Source organism: Oncorhynchus keta, unplaced genomic scaffold (assembly GCF_023373465.1).
Source record: "Oncorhynchus keta strain PuntledgeMale-10-30-2019 unplaced genomic scaffold, Oket_V2 Un_contig_2206_pilon_pilon, whole genome shotgun sequence".
Classification (NCBI taxonomy): Eukaryota; Metazoa; Chordata; class Actinopteri; order Salmoniformes; family Salmonidae; genus Oncorhynchus; species Oncorhynchus keta.
Window position 1 is genome coordinate 552,527 of NW_026282741.1, and position 14,709 is coordinate 567,235.

Here is a 14,709-nt window from a genome sequence, read left to right on the forward strand (position 1 = left end):
AGAGCATACAGGTCACAGTGGTGGGTGGTATTAGGCACTTTGTTAACAAAACGGATGGCACTGTGATAGCAAATTGTATGTAGTCTGAGTAGAGTATTGGAAGTTATTTTGTAGATGACATCTCAGTCGAGGATCAGTAGGATAGTCAGTTTACGAGGGTAAGTTTCAGGGTGAGTGGAGGCTTTGTTTGTGGAATGAAAGCCGATTCTAGATTTTATTTTGGATTGGAGATGTTTGATATGAGTCTGGAAGGAGAGGTTACAGTCTTGCCAGACACCTAGGTATTGTAGTTGTTCATGTATTCTAGGTCAGAACCACCAGAGTAGTAATGCTAGTCAGGCGGGCAGGTGTGGGCAGCGAGCGTTTGAAAAGCATGCATTTGGTTTTGCAGCGTTTAAGAGCAGTTGGAGCCACAGCAGGAGTGTTGTATGGCATTGAAGCTCGTTTGAGGTTTGTTAACACAGTGTCCAAGAAAGGGCCAGATGTATACAGAATGGTGTCGGGATCTGCGAAGAGTGGATCAGGGAATCACCCGCAGCAAAAGAGACATTGTTGATATATACAGAGAAAGAGTCGGCCCGAGAATTGAACTCCTGTGGTACCCCATAGGAGACTGCCAGAGGTCCGGACAACAGGTCTTCTCCGATTTGACACACTGAACTCTATTTGAGGGGTAGTTGGTAAACCAGGCGAGGCAGTTTGAGAAACCAAGGCTATTGAGTCTGCCAGTAAAATATGGCGATTGGAAAAAAAGCCCGGCCAGGTCGATGAAGACGGCTGCACAGTACTTTTTGAACAATGGCGGTTATGATATTGTTTAGTACCTTGAGCGGTGAGGTGCACCAGGACTGCTCGAAACCGGAGAAACCGGAGAATGTACGGTGGGATTCAAAATAGTCAGTGATCTGTTTATTAACTTGCCTTTCAAAGACTTTAGAAAGGCAGGGCAGGATGGATATAGGTCTGTAACAGCTTGGGTTCCAGAGTGTCACCCCCTTTGAAGTGGGATGACCACGGCAGCTTCCTAATCTTTAGGATCTCGGACGAAACAAAAGAGAGGCTGGAACAGACTAGTAATAGGGGTTGCAACAATGGCGGCAGATCATTTTAGAAAGAAAGGGCCCAGATTGTCTAGCCCAGCTGATTTGTACGGGTCCAGGTTCTGCAGCTCTTCAGAACATCTGCTATCTGGATTTGGGTGAAGGAGAAGTTGGGAGGCTCAGGCAAATAGCCTGAGGGGTGGCGAGCTGCTGGGGTAGCCAGGAGGAAAGCATGGCCAAATGAGAGATATGCTTATTGACATTTTCAGTTATCATTGATTTATCAGTGGTGACCGTGTCGCCTAGCCTCGGTGCAGTGGGCAGCTGGGGAGGAGGTGCTCTTATTCTCCATGGACTTTACAGTGTTCCAAAACTTTGATTTAGAGCTACAGGATGCAAATTTCTGTTTGATAAAGCTAGCTCTTTGCTATCCTGACTGTGTATATTGGTTCCTGACTTCCCTGTACAGTTGCATATCGCGGGGACTATTCGATGCTATTGCAGTCCGCCACAGGATGTTTTTGTGCTGGTCAATGGCAGTCAGGTCTGAGTGAACCAAGGCTATATCTGTTCATAGTTCTACATTTTGGAAAGGGGCATGCTTATTTAAGATGGTGAGGAAATTACTTTTAAAGAACGACCAGGCATCCTCGATCAATGGGATGAGGTCAATATCCTTCTGTCGTGGACCGCGGACCCATAGCTGATGCAGGCAATGAGGCAGTGATCGCTGAGATCCTGATTGAAAACAGCAGAATTGTATTTGGAGGGCAAATTGGTCAGGGTAATATCTATGAGGGTGCCCATGTTTACAGATTTAGGATTGTACCTGGTGGTTTCCTTGATCATTTGTGTGAGATTGGGGTGTTAAGCATATCCCAGTTTAGGTCACTTGACAGAAGGAACTCTGAAGATAGATGAGGGGCAATCAATTCAGATATGGTGTCCAGGGCACAGTTGGGAGCTGAGGGGGGTCTATAACAGGTGGCAACGATGAGACTTTTTAAAAAAAATTAGAAGCTGAACTGTTTGGGTATAGACCTGGAACGTATGTCAGAACTTTGCAAGCTATTTCTGCAGTAGATTGCAACTCCTCCCCCGTTGGCAGTTCTATCTTGACGGTCCGAAATCTCCAAATCTTTGGTGGCCTTCCCAAGCCGGGATTCAGACACTGCAAGGACATCAGGGTTGGCGGAGGTGCTAAAGCCAGTGAATAAACAAACTTGGGAGGAGGCTTGATGTTGACATGCATGAAACCAAGGCTTTTCAAGTACAGAAGCCAACAAATGAGAGAGCCTGTAAGGGTCATGCAGGGCCTGGTTTTACCTCCACATCACCCGAGGAACACAGGAGAGTAGGAAGAGGCACGGGCTAAAGGCTAGCAAAACTGGTCGTCTAGTGCGTTGGGGACAGAGAAAAAGGAGCAGATTTCTGGTGGGCATTAGAATAGATTCAGGGCATAATGTGCAGATGGGTATGGTGGGTGCGGGTATAGTGAGGTAAGCCCAACAAAGTTCCACATTTGGGATGATTGAGTTGTTTTTGCAGGACATGGCGGGGGCAGACGACACCACAGTGCTGCTCTTTATGTTCTTAGTTTAACATCAGTTTGTATGAGGTAGGGGATGGTCAGTGGTTGAAGTGGCTGTAACAGGAGTAGGTGGGTCATGTCTGATTTTGAGTGAAAGAACCAGTACAGAATAAATCACCAAATAGACTACTTGGGTTCAGGAACTATTTTTGAATGTCTTCACGTGGGCCTGAGGTCATTTTGTCTGTCTGGTTATTGTGGAGTTGGTGACCATCCTGATCTGGTCCAGAATGGTCAATCTGATCCACTGTGTGTGTCTGGACTGGTCTTCATATTGTGTCATTGAGAATCTAATGGTAGTAGGAGTTGGTAGCGGCGTCTGTAAGGGTGCTGTTAGTGTCCACTGGCTCCGTATGTGACTGGAACACCGGCTGTTGGAGTTGGTTAGTGTCTACTGGCTCCGTATGTGGGTGAATAACGGCCTGTTGTTTTTTGTCTTGTAGGTGATTGATCTCTGGGAATCATGATCACAAGGCATTGGACTACAGTCTGAAGAGAGCGAGGAGAGAGAACTCAGTCCGCCTCTGGAGCAACTCATCGACATGATGACCAACATGGCAGAGAAGGAGAGGGACAGTGACCCCTGCCCTGATGAAGGTTACGAGGCCACTGAGGAGGAGGAAGACGAGAGAAGACCCAAACACTGTCTGTAATGTAAAAGATTCAGAGACATCGCTCATGGTACGTCCTGTCTCACTGTATCAACTATAGTGACCTGTAACGGCACGAACTCGCGTGCGTTAGAGCGCACGATGCGCTAGAGCGGCACGACGCGTTAGAGCCGGTACGATGCGGTGATGCGTTAGAGCGGTACGTGCGTTAGAGCCGGCACGAGCAGAGCGGTACGTGCGTTAGAGCGGCACGTGCGTGCGTACGAGACGGTACGTGATGCTAGGCGGCACGATGCGATGCGTGCGGCAGTACGATGCGTTAGGCGGCAACGTGCGGTGATGCGTTAGAGCGGTACGATGCGAGAGCGGTACGATGCGGCACGATGCGTTAGAGCGGTACGATGCGTTAGAGCGGTACGATGCATTAGAGCGGCACGATGCGGTACGATGCGTTAGAGCGGCACGATGCGTTAGAGCGGTACGATGCGTTAGAGCGGTACGATGCGGTACGATGCGTTAGAGCGGCACGATGCGTTAGAGCGGTACGATGCATTAGAGCGGTACGATGCGGTGATGCGTTAGAGCGGTACGATGCGGTACGATGCGTTAGAGCGGCACGATGCATTAGAGCGGTACGATGCGGTGATGCGTTAGAGCGGTGTGACGCGTTAGAGCGGTACGATGCGTTAGAGCGGTACGATGCGTTAGAGCGGTACGATGCGGCACGATGCGTTAGAGCGGTACGATGCGTTAGAGCGGTACGATGCGTTAGAGCGGTACGATGCGGTACGATGCGTTAGAGCGGTACGATGCATTAGAGCGGTACGATGCGGTACGATGCGTTAGAGCGGTACGATGCGTTAGAGCCGCACGACGCGTTAGAGCGGTACACTGCGTTAGAGCGGTACGATGCGTTAGAGCGGTACGATGCGTTAGAGCGGTACGATGCGGTACGATGCGTTAGAGCGGTACGATGCGTTAGAGCGGTACGATGCGTTAGAGCGGTACGATGCGTTAGAGCGGTACGATGCGTTAGAGCGGTACGATGCGTTAGAGCGGTACGATGCGTTAGAGCGGTACGATGCGTTAGAGCGGTACGATGCGTTAGAGCGGTACGATGCGTTAGAGCGGTACGATGCGTTAGAGCGGTACGATGCGGTGATGCGTTAGAGCGGTACGATGCGTTAGAGCGGTACGATGCGTTAGAGCGGTACGATGCGTTAGAGCGGTACGATGCGTTAGAGCGATACGATGCGTTAGAGCGGTACGATGCGTTAGAGCGGTACGATGCGTTAGAGCGGCACGACGCGTTGATGCGTTAGAGCGGTACGATGCGTTAGAGCGGTACGATGCGTTAGAGCGGTACGATGCGTTAGAGCGGTACGATGCGGTGATGCGTTAGAGCGGTACGATGCGTTAGAGCGGTACGATGCGTTAGAGCGGTACGATGCGTTAGAGCGGTACGATGCGTTAGAGCGGTACGATGCGTTAGAGCGGTACGATGCGTTAGAGCGATACGATGCAGTGATGCGTTAGAGCGGTACGATGCGTTAGAGCGGAACGATGCAGTGATGCGTTAGAGCGGTACGATGCGTTAGAGCGGAACGATGCGTTAGAGCCGGAACGATGCGGTGATGCGTTAGAGCGGTACGATGCGTTAGAGCGGTACGATGCAGTGATGCGTTAGAGCGGTACGATGCGTTAGAGCGGAACGATGCAGTGATGCGTTAGAGCGGTACGATGCGTTAGAGCGGAACGATGCGTTAGAGCGGAACGATGCGGTGATGCGTTAGAGCGGTACGATGCGTTAGAGCGGTACGATGCGTTAGAGCGGTACGATGCAGTGATGCGTTAGAGCGGTACAATGCGTTAGAGCGGAACGACGCGGTGATGCTGCTGAGCAGTGCACGATGCGGTGATGCATTAGGGCAGTACGATGCCAGAGCGGCACGATGCGTTAGCGTACGTACGTTAGGCGGTACGTGCGTTAGAGCGCACGATGCATTAGAGCGGCACGATGCGGTGATGCGCAGAGCCGGCAGGACGCGCAGCGGCACGTGCCAGAGCTGGCACGTGCGTTAGGAGCGGTACGTGCGTACGTGCGTAGAGCGGTACGTGCCAGGAGCCGGCACGTCGTTAGAGCGGTACGTGCGGCACGTGCGTTAGATGGCGGCACGATGCATTAGGAGCGGTACGTGCGGCACGATGCGTTAGAGCGGCACGTGCGCTAGGAGCGGCATCGATGCGTTGGCGGGCACGATGCGTACGACGTTGGAGCGCACGTGCGGTAGGATCGGGGTACGTGCGTTAGAGCCGGCACGACGCTAGGAGCCGCACGATGCGTTAGAGCGGCACGATGCGTTGGAGCCGATACGATGCGTTAGAGCCGGTACGATGCGTTAGAGCGGCACGATGCGTTAGAGCCGATACGATGCGTTAGAGCCGATACGATGCGTTAGAGCGGTACGATGCGGTGATGCGTTAGAGCGGTACGATGCGTTAGAGCGGTACGATGCGTTAGAGCGGTACGATGCGTTAGAGCGGTACGATGCGTTAGAGCGGTACGATGCGTTAGAGCGGTACGATGCGTTAGGAGCCGATACGATGCGTTAGAGCCGATACGATGCGTTAGAGCGGTACGACGCGTTAGAGCGGTACGATGCGTTAGAGCGGTACGATGCGGTGATGCGTTAGAGCGGTACGATGCGTTAGAGCGGCACGATGCGTTAGAGCGGTACGATGCGTTAGAGCGGTACGATGCGGTGATGCGTTAGAGCGGTACGATGCGTTAGAGCGGTACGATGCGTTAGAGCGGTACGATGCGTTAGAGCGGTACGATGCGTTAGAGCGGTACGATGCGTTAGAGCGGTACGATGCGTTAGAGCGGTACGATGCGTTAGAGCGATACGATGCAGTGATGCGTTAGAGCGGTACGATGCGTTAGAGCGGAACGATGCAGTGATGCGTTAGAGCGGTACGATGCGTTAGAGCGGAACGATGCGTTAGAGCGGAACGATGCGGTGATGCGTTAGAGCGGTACGATGCGTTAGAGCGGTACGATGCAGTGATGCGTTAGAGCGGTACGATGCGTTAGAGCGGAACGATGCAGTGATGCGTTAGAGCGGTACGATGCGTTAGAGCGGAACGATGCGTTAGAGCCGGAACGATGCGGTGATGCGTTAGAGCGGTACGATGCGTTAGAGCGGTACGATGCGTTAGAGCGGTACGATGCAGTGATGCGTTAGAGCGGTACGATGCGTTAGAGCGGAACGATGCGGTGATGCGTTAGAGCGGTACGATGCGGTGATGCGTTAGAGCGGTACGATGCGTTAGAGCGGTACGATGCGTTAGAGCGGTACGATGCGTTAGAGCGGTACGATGCGTTAGAGCGGCACGATGCGTTAGAGCGGCACGATGCGTTAGAGCGGAACGATGCGTTAGAGCCGATACGATGCGTTAGAGCCGATACGATGCGTTAGAGCGGTACGATGCGGTGATGCGTTAGAGCGGTACGATGCGTTAGAGCGGTACGATGCGGTGATGCGTTAGAGCGGTACGATGCGTTAGAGCGGTACGATGCGTTAGAGCGGTACGATGCGTTAGAGCGGTACGATGCGTTAGAGCGGTACGATGCGTTAGAGCGGAACGATGCGTTAGAGCGGCACGATGCGTTAGAGCGGGCGATGCGTTAGAGCGGTACGATGCGTTAGAGCGGTACGATGCGTTAGAGCGGTACGATGCATTAGAGCGGTACGATGCGGCACGATGCGTTAGAGCGGCACGATGCGCTAGAGCGGTACGATGCGTTAGAGCGGTACGATGCGGTACGATGCGTTAGGCCGGTACGATGCATTGAGCCGATACGATGCATTAGAGCCGGCACGATGCGGATGCGTGCGGCGGTACGTGCGACACGTGCGTTAGGAGCTGCACGATGCACCAGGAGCGCACGTGCGGTGATGCCAGAGCGGTGTGACGCGTTAGAGCGTGCGATGCGTTAGAGCGGCACGATGCGCAGAGCGGCACGTGCGCACGATGCGCCAGGGCGGCACGCATGCGCAGAGCGGTGCGATGGTGAGCGGCACGATGCGGCACGACCGTTAGGCCGGTACGTGCGTGAGCGGTGCGATGCGTGCACGATGCTGACGGGCACGACGTTAGAGCGGCACGTGCAAGAGCGGCACGATGCTGGCACGACGCGCTAGAGCGGTACGTGCGTTAGAGCGGTACGTGCGGTAGAGCGGCACGATGCGCGAGCGTGCGTGCGTTAGAGCGTGCGTGCGTTGGAGCCGTACGATGCGTTAGAGCGGCACGATGCGTTAGAGCGGTACGATGCGTTAGAGCGATACGATGCGTTAGGAGCGATACGATGCGTTAGAGCGGTACGATGCGGTGATGCGTTAGAGCGGCACGATGCGTTAGAGCGGTACGATGCGTTAGAGCGGTACGATGCGTTAGAGCGGCACGATGCGTTAGAGCCGATACGATGCGTTAGAGCCGATACGATGCGTTAGGAGCCGGCACGATGCGCTAGAGCGGCACGATGCGTTAGAGCGGTACGATGCGGTGATGCGTTAGAGCGGTACGATGCGTTAGAGCGGCACGATGCGTTAGAGCGGTACGATGCGTTAGAGCGGTACGATGCGGTGATGCGTTAGAGCGGTACGATGCGTTAGAGCGGTACGATGCGTTAGAGCGGTACGATGCGTTAGAGCGGTACGATGCGTTAGAGCGGTATGATGCGTTAGAGCGGTACGATGCGTTAGAGCGGTACGATGCGTTAGAGCGATACGATGCAGTGATGCGTTAGAGCGGTACGATGCGTTAGAGCGGAACGATGCAGTGATGCGTTAGAGCGGTACGATGCGTTAGAGCGGAACGATGCGTTAGAGCGGAACGATGCGGTGATGCGTTAGAGCGGTACGATGCGTTAGAGCGGTACGATGCAGTGATGCGTTAGAGCGGTACGATGCGTTAGAGCGGAACGATGCAGTGATGCGTTAGAGCGGTACGATGCGTTAGAGCGGAACGATGCGTTAGAGCGGAACGATGCGGTGATGCGTTAGAGCGGCACGATGCGTTAGAGCGGCACGATGCGTTAGAGCGGTACGATGCAGTGATGCGTTAGAGCGGTACGATGCGTTAGAGCGGAACGATGCGGTGATGCGTTAGAGCGGTACGATGCGTTAGAGCGGTACGATGCGTTAGAGCGGTACGATGCGTTAGAGCGGTACGATGCGTTAGAGCGGTACGATGCGTTAGAGCGGCACGATGCGTTAGAGCGGTACGATGCGTTAGAGCCGGAACGATGCGTTAGAGCCGATACGATGCGTTAGAGCGGTACGATGCGGTGATGCGTTAGAGCGGCACGATGCGTTAGAGCGGCACGATGCGGTGATGCGTTAGAGCCGGTACGATGCGTTAGAGCCGGTACGATGCGTTAGAGCGGCACGATGCGCTAGAGCGGCACGATGCGTTAGAGCGGCACGATGCGTTAGAGCGGAACGATGCGTTAGAGCGGTACGATGCGTTAGAGCCGGGCGATGCGTTAGAGCGGTACGATGCGTTAGAGCGGCACGATGCGTTAGAGCCGGAACGATGCGTTAGAGCCGGAACGATGCGCTAGGAGCGGTACGATGCGTTAGAGCGGTACGATGCGTTAGAGCGGCACGATGCGCTAGAGCCGGCACGATGCGTTAGAGCGGTACGATGCGTTAGAGCCGGCACGATGCGTTAGAGCGATACGATGCGTTAGAGCCGATACGATGCGTTAGAGCGGTACGATGCGGTGATGCGTTAGAGCGGTACGATGCGTTAGAGCCGGAACGATGCATTAGAAGCAGAACGTACGGTAGAGCCGAACGAGCGCGGTGATGCATTAGAGCGGTACGTGCATTAGAAGCCGAACGTGCATTGAAGAGCGGTACGATGCGACGAACGTGCGTAGAGCCGGCACGTGCAAGAGCGGCACGATGCGTTAGAGCGGTACGATGCAGGAGCGGTACGTGCGGTGAGCGGTACGTGCGGTAGAGCGGGCACGTGCGTAGAGCCGGCACATTGGCCGGCACGATGCGTTAGAGCCGGAACGCATGCGGTAGAGCCGGCACGATGCGTAGAGCCGGCACGTGCGAAGAGCCGCACGTGCGTAGAGCCGGAAACGTGCGTGAGCCGGTACGATGAGCGCACGATGCGTTAGAGCGGCACGTGCGTTAGAAAGCTGATACGTGCTAGAGCGGCACGTGCGGCCAGAAGCTGGCACGCCGCGTGCGTGCGTGTTGAGCCAAATGCGTTGGCGGTACGTGCGTTAGAGCCGAACGATGCGTTAGAAACGTACGACATTAGAGCGGAAACGTGCATTAGAGCGGAAACGTGCGTGAGCGGTACGTGCTAGAGCCGTATCGTCGTGAGCAGGAACGATGCGTTAGGAGCGGTACGTGCGCAGAGCCGGGCACGATGCGTTAGAGCCGGAAACGACGCGCATTAGAAAGCGCACGACAGCGTTAGAGCGCACGACGCGGTAGAGCGATACGATGCGTCAGGGCGGAAACGACGCGGCGACGCTGCCAGCGAAACTACGCGTTAGAGCGGCACGATGCGCGGCCGGACGATGCATTAGGATGGAAACGACGCGTTAGAGCCGGGTACGTGCGGTAGAAAGCCGACACGGCAAGAGCCGAAACGATGCGTTAGAGCGCACGACGCGCTAGAGCCGGCACGATGCGGTAATGCGTAGAGCCGGCACGACGCTAGAGCCGGCACGATGCGTTAGAGCCGATACGATGCGTTAGAGCGATACGACGCGTTAGAGCCGGAACGATGCGTTAGAGCGGTACGATGCGTTAGAGCGGAACGATGCGTTAGAGCGGCACGATGCGTTAGAGCGGTACGATGCGTTAGAGCGGGCGATGCGTTAGAGCGGTACGATGCGTTAGAGCGGCACGATGCGTTAGAGCGGCACGATGCGGTGATGCGTTAGAGCCGGCACGATGCGTTAGAGCGGTACGATGCGTTAGAGCGGCACGATGCGTTAGAGCGGTACGATGCGTTAGAGCGGTACGATGCGTTAGAGCCGGTACGATGCGTTAGAGCCGATACGATGCGTTAGAGCGATACGATGCGTTAGAGCGGAACGATGCGTTAGAGCGGAACGATGCGTTAGAGCGGCACGATGCGTAGAGCGGAACGATGCGTTAGAGCGGAACGATGCGTTAGAGCGGTACGATGCGTTAGAGCCGGCGATGCGTTAGAGCGGTACGATGCGTTAGAGCGGTACGATGCGGTGATGCGTTAGAGCGGTACGATGCGTTAGAGCGGTACGATGCGTTAGAGCGGTACGATGCGTTAGAGCGGTACGATGCGGTGATGCGTTAGAGCGGCACGATGCGTTAGAGCGGTACGATGCGGTGATGCGTTAGAGCGGTACGATGCGTTAGAGCGGTACGATGCGTTAGAGCGGGCGATGCGTTAGAGCGGTACGATGCTAGAGCGGTACGATGCGTTAGAGCGGTACGATGCGTTAGAGCGGCACGATGCGTAGAGCGGTACGATGCGTTAGAGCGGTACGATGCGTTAGAGCGGTACGATGCGTTAGAGCGGTACGATGCGGTACGATGCGTTAGAGCGGTACGATGCGGTACGATGCGTTAGAGCGGCACGACGCGTTAGAGCGGTACGACGCGTTGATGCGTTAGAGCGGTATGATGCTTTAGAGCGGTACGATGCGGTGATGCGTTAGAGCGGCACGATGCGTTAGAGCGGTACGATGCGTTAGAGCGGTACGATGCGTTAGAGCGGTACGATGCGTTAGAGCGGTACGATGCGGTGATGCGTTAGAGCGGTACGATGCGTTAGAGCGGTACGATGCGTTAGAGCGGTACGATGCGGTGATGCGTTAGAGCGGTACGATGCGTTAGAGCCGGTACGATGCGTTAGAGCGGCACGACGCGTTGATGCGTTAGAGCGGCACGACGCGTTAGAGCGGCACGACGCGTTAGAGCGGCACGACGCGTTAGAGCGGTACGATGCGGTGATGCGTTAGAGCGGTGATGCGTTAGAGCGGTACGATGCGTTAGAGCCGGTACGATGCGTTAGAGCGGGCGATGCGTTAGAGCGGCGAGCGTAGCGATGCGTTAGAGCGGTACGATGCGTTAGAGCGGTACGATGCGTTAGAGCGGTACGATGCGTTAGAGCGGTACGATGCGTTAGAGCGGTACGATGCGTTAGAGCGGTACGATGCGTTAGAGCGGTACGATGCGTTAGAGCGGTACGATGCGTTAGAGCGGTACGATGCGTTAGAGCGGTACGATGCGTTAGAGAGGTACGATGCGTTAGAGCGGTACGATGCGTTAGAGCGGTACGATGCGTTAGAGCGGTACGATGCGGTACGATGCGTTAGAGCGGTACGATGCGGTACGATGCGTTAGAGCGGTACGATACGGTGATGCGTTAGAGCGGTACGATGCGTTAGAGCGGTACGATGCGGTGATGCGTTAGAGCGGCACGATGCGTTAGAGCGGTACGATGCGTTAGAGCGGCACGACGCGTTGATGCGTTAGAGCGGCACGACAGCGCTAGAGCGGCACGACGCGCTAGAGCGGCACGATGCGTTAGAGCGGTATGATGCGGTGATGCGTTAGAGCGGTACGATGCGTTAGAGCGGCACGATGCGTTAGAGCGGTACGATGCGTAGAGCGGTACGATGCGGTGATGCGTTAGAGCGGTACGATGCGTTAGAGCGGTACGATGCGTTAGAGCGGTACGACGCGAAAGAGCCGGTACGACGCGATGACGCGTTAGAGCGGTACGACGCGTTAGAGCGGTACGACGCGTTAGAGCGGTACGATGCGTTAGAGCGGTACGATGCGGTGATACCTTAGAGCGGTACGATGCGTTAGAGCGGTACGATGCAGTGATGCGTTAGAGCGGTACGATGCGTTAGAGCTGTACGATGCGTTAGAGCGGTACGATGCGGTGATACCTTAGAGCGGTACGATGCGTTAGAGCGGTACGATGCGTTAGAGCGGTACGATGCGGTGATGCGTTAGAGCGGTACGATGCGTTAGAGCGGTACGATGCGGTGATGCGTTAGAGCGGTACGATGCGATAGAGCGGTACGACGCGAAAGAGCGGCACGACGCGATGACGCGTTAGAGCAGTACGACGCGATGACGCGTTAGAGCGGTACGACGCGTTAGAGCGGTACGACGCGTTAGAGCGGTACGATGCGTTAGAGCGGTACGATGCGGTGATACCTTAGAGCGGTACGATGCGTTAGAGCGGTACGATGCAGTGATGCGTTAGAGCGGTACGATGCGTTAGAGCTGTACGATGCGTTAGAGCGGTACAGAGCGGTACCATGCGTTAGAGCGGTACGATGCGTTAGAGCGGTACGATGCGTTAGATCGGTACGATGCGTAAGAGCGGTACGATGCGTTAGAGCGGTACGATGCGTTAGAGCGGTACGATGATTTAGAGCGGTACGATGCGTTAGAGCGGTACGATGCGCTAGAGCGGTACGATGCGGTGATGCGTTAGAGCGGTACGATGCGTTAGAGCAGTACGATGCGTTAGAGCGGTACGATGCGGTGATGCGTTAGAGCGGCACGATGCGTTAGAGCGGTACGATGCGTTAGAGCGGTACGATGCGTTAGAGCGGTACGATGCGGTGATGCGTTAGAGCGGTACGATGCGTTAGAGCGGTACGATGCGTTAGAGCGGTATGATGCGGTGATGCGTTAGAGCGGTACGATGCGTTAGAGCGGTATGATGCGGTGATGCGTTAGAGCGGTACGATGCGGTGATGCGTTAGAGCGGTACGATGCGATAGAGCGGTACGTCACGACACGATAGAGCCGGTACGTCACGACACGATAGAGCGGTACGTCGCGATAGAGCGGTACGTCGCGATACGACGCGATAGAGCGGTACGACGCGGTACACTGCGTTAGAGCGGTACGACGCGTTAGAGCGGTACGATGCGTTAGAGCGGTACGACGCGTTAGAGCGGTACGACAGCGTTAGAGCGGTACGACGCGTTAGAGCGGCACGACGCTGCTAGAGCGGGCGATGCGTTAGAGCCGGTACGATGCGTTAGAGCGATACGATGCGTTAGAGCGGGCGATGCGTTAGAGCGGTACGATGCGTAGAGCCGATACGATGCGTTAGAGCGGGCGATGCGTTAGAGCGGCACGACGCGTTAGAGCGGTACGACGCGTTAGAGCGGTACGATGCGTTAGAGCGGTACGATGCGTTAGAGCGGCACGATGCGTTAGAGCGGCACGATACGGTGACGCGTTAGAGCGGTACGATACGGTGACGCGTTAGAGCGGTACGACGCGTTAGAGCGGTACGACGCTGTACGATGCGGTGACGCGGTACGATGCGTTAGAGCGGCACGACGCTGTACGATGCGGTGATGCGGTACGACGCGTTAGAGCGGCACGTCGCGTTAGAGCGGTACGCGCGTTAGAGCGGCACGGCGCGTTAGAGCGGCACGACGCGTTAGAGCCGTACGACGCGTTAGAGCCGTACGACGCTGTTAGAGCCGCACGACGCGTTAGAGCGTGCACGACGCGTTAGAGCGGTACGACGCGTTAGAGCGGTACGATGCGTTAGAGCGGTACGATGCGTTAGAGCGGCACGATGCGTTAGAGCGGTACGATGCGTTAGAGCGGTACGATGCGTTAGAGCGGCACGATGCGTTAGAGCGGCACGACGCGTTAGAGCGGCACGACGCATTAGAGCGGTACGACGCGGTGATGCGTTAGAGCGGTGATGCGTTAGAGCGGTACGATGCGTTAGAGCGGTACGATGCGTTAGAGCCGGGCGATGCGTTAGAGCGGTACGATGCGTTAGAGCGGTACGATGCGTTAGAGCGGTACGATGCGTTAGAGCGGTACGATGCGCTAGAGCGGTACGATGCGTTAGAGCGGCACGATGCGTTAGAGCGGTACGATGCGTTAGAGCGGCACGACACGTTAGAGCGGTACGATGCGTTAGAGCGGTACGATGCGGTACGATGCGTTAGAGCGGTACGATGCGTTAGAGCGGTATGATGCTTTAGAGCGGTACGATGCGGTGATGCGTTAGAGCCGGTACGATGCGTTAGAGCGGTATGATGCGTTAGAGCGGCACGATGCGGTGATGCGTTAGAGCGGTACGATGCGTTAGAGCGGTACGATGCGGTGATGCGTTAGAGCGGTACGATGCGTTAGAGCGGTACGATGCGTTAGAGCTGGTACGACGCGTTGATGCGTTAGAGCGGCACGACGCGTTAGAGCGGCACGACGCGTTAGAGCGGCACGACGCGTTAGAGCGGCACGATGCGTTAGAGCCGGTATGATGCGGTGATGCGTTAGAGCGGTACGATGCGTTAGAGCGGTACGATGCGTTAGAGCGGTACGATGCGTTAGAGCGGTACGATGCGTTAGAGCGGTACGATGCGTTAGAGCGGTACGATGCGGTGATG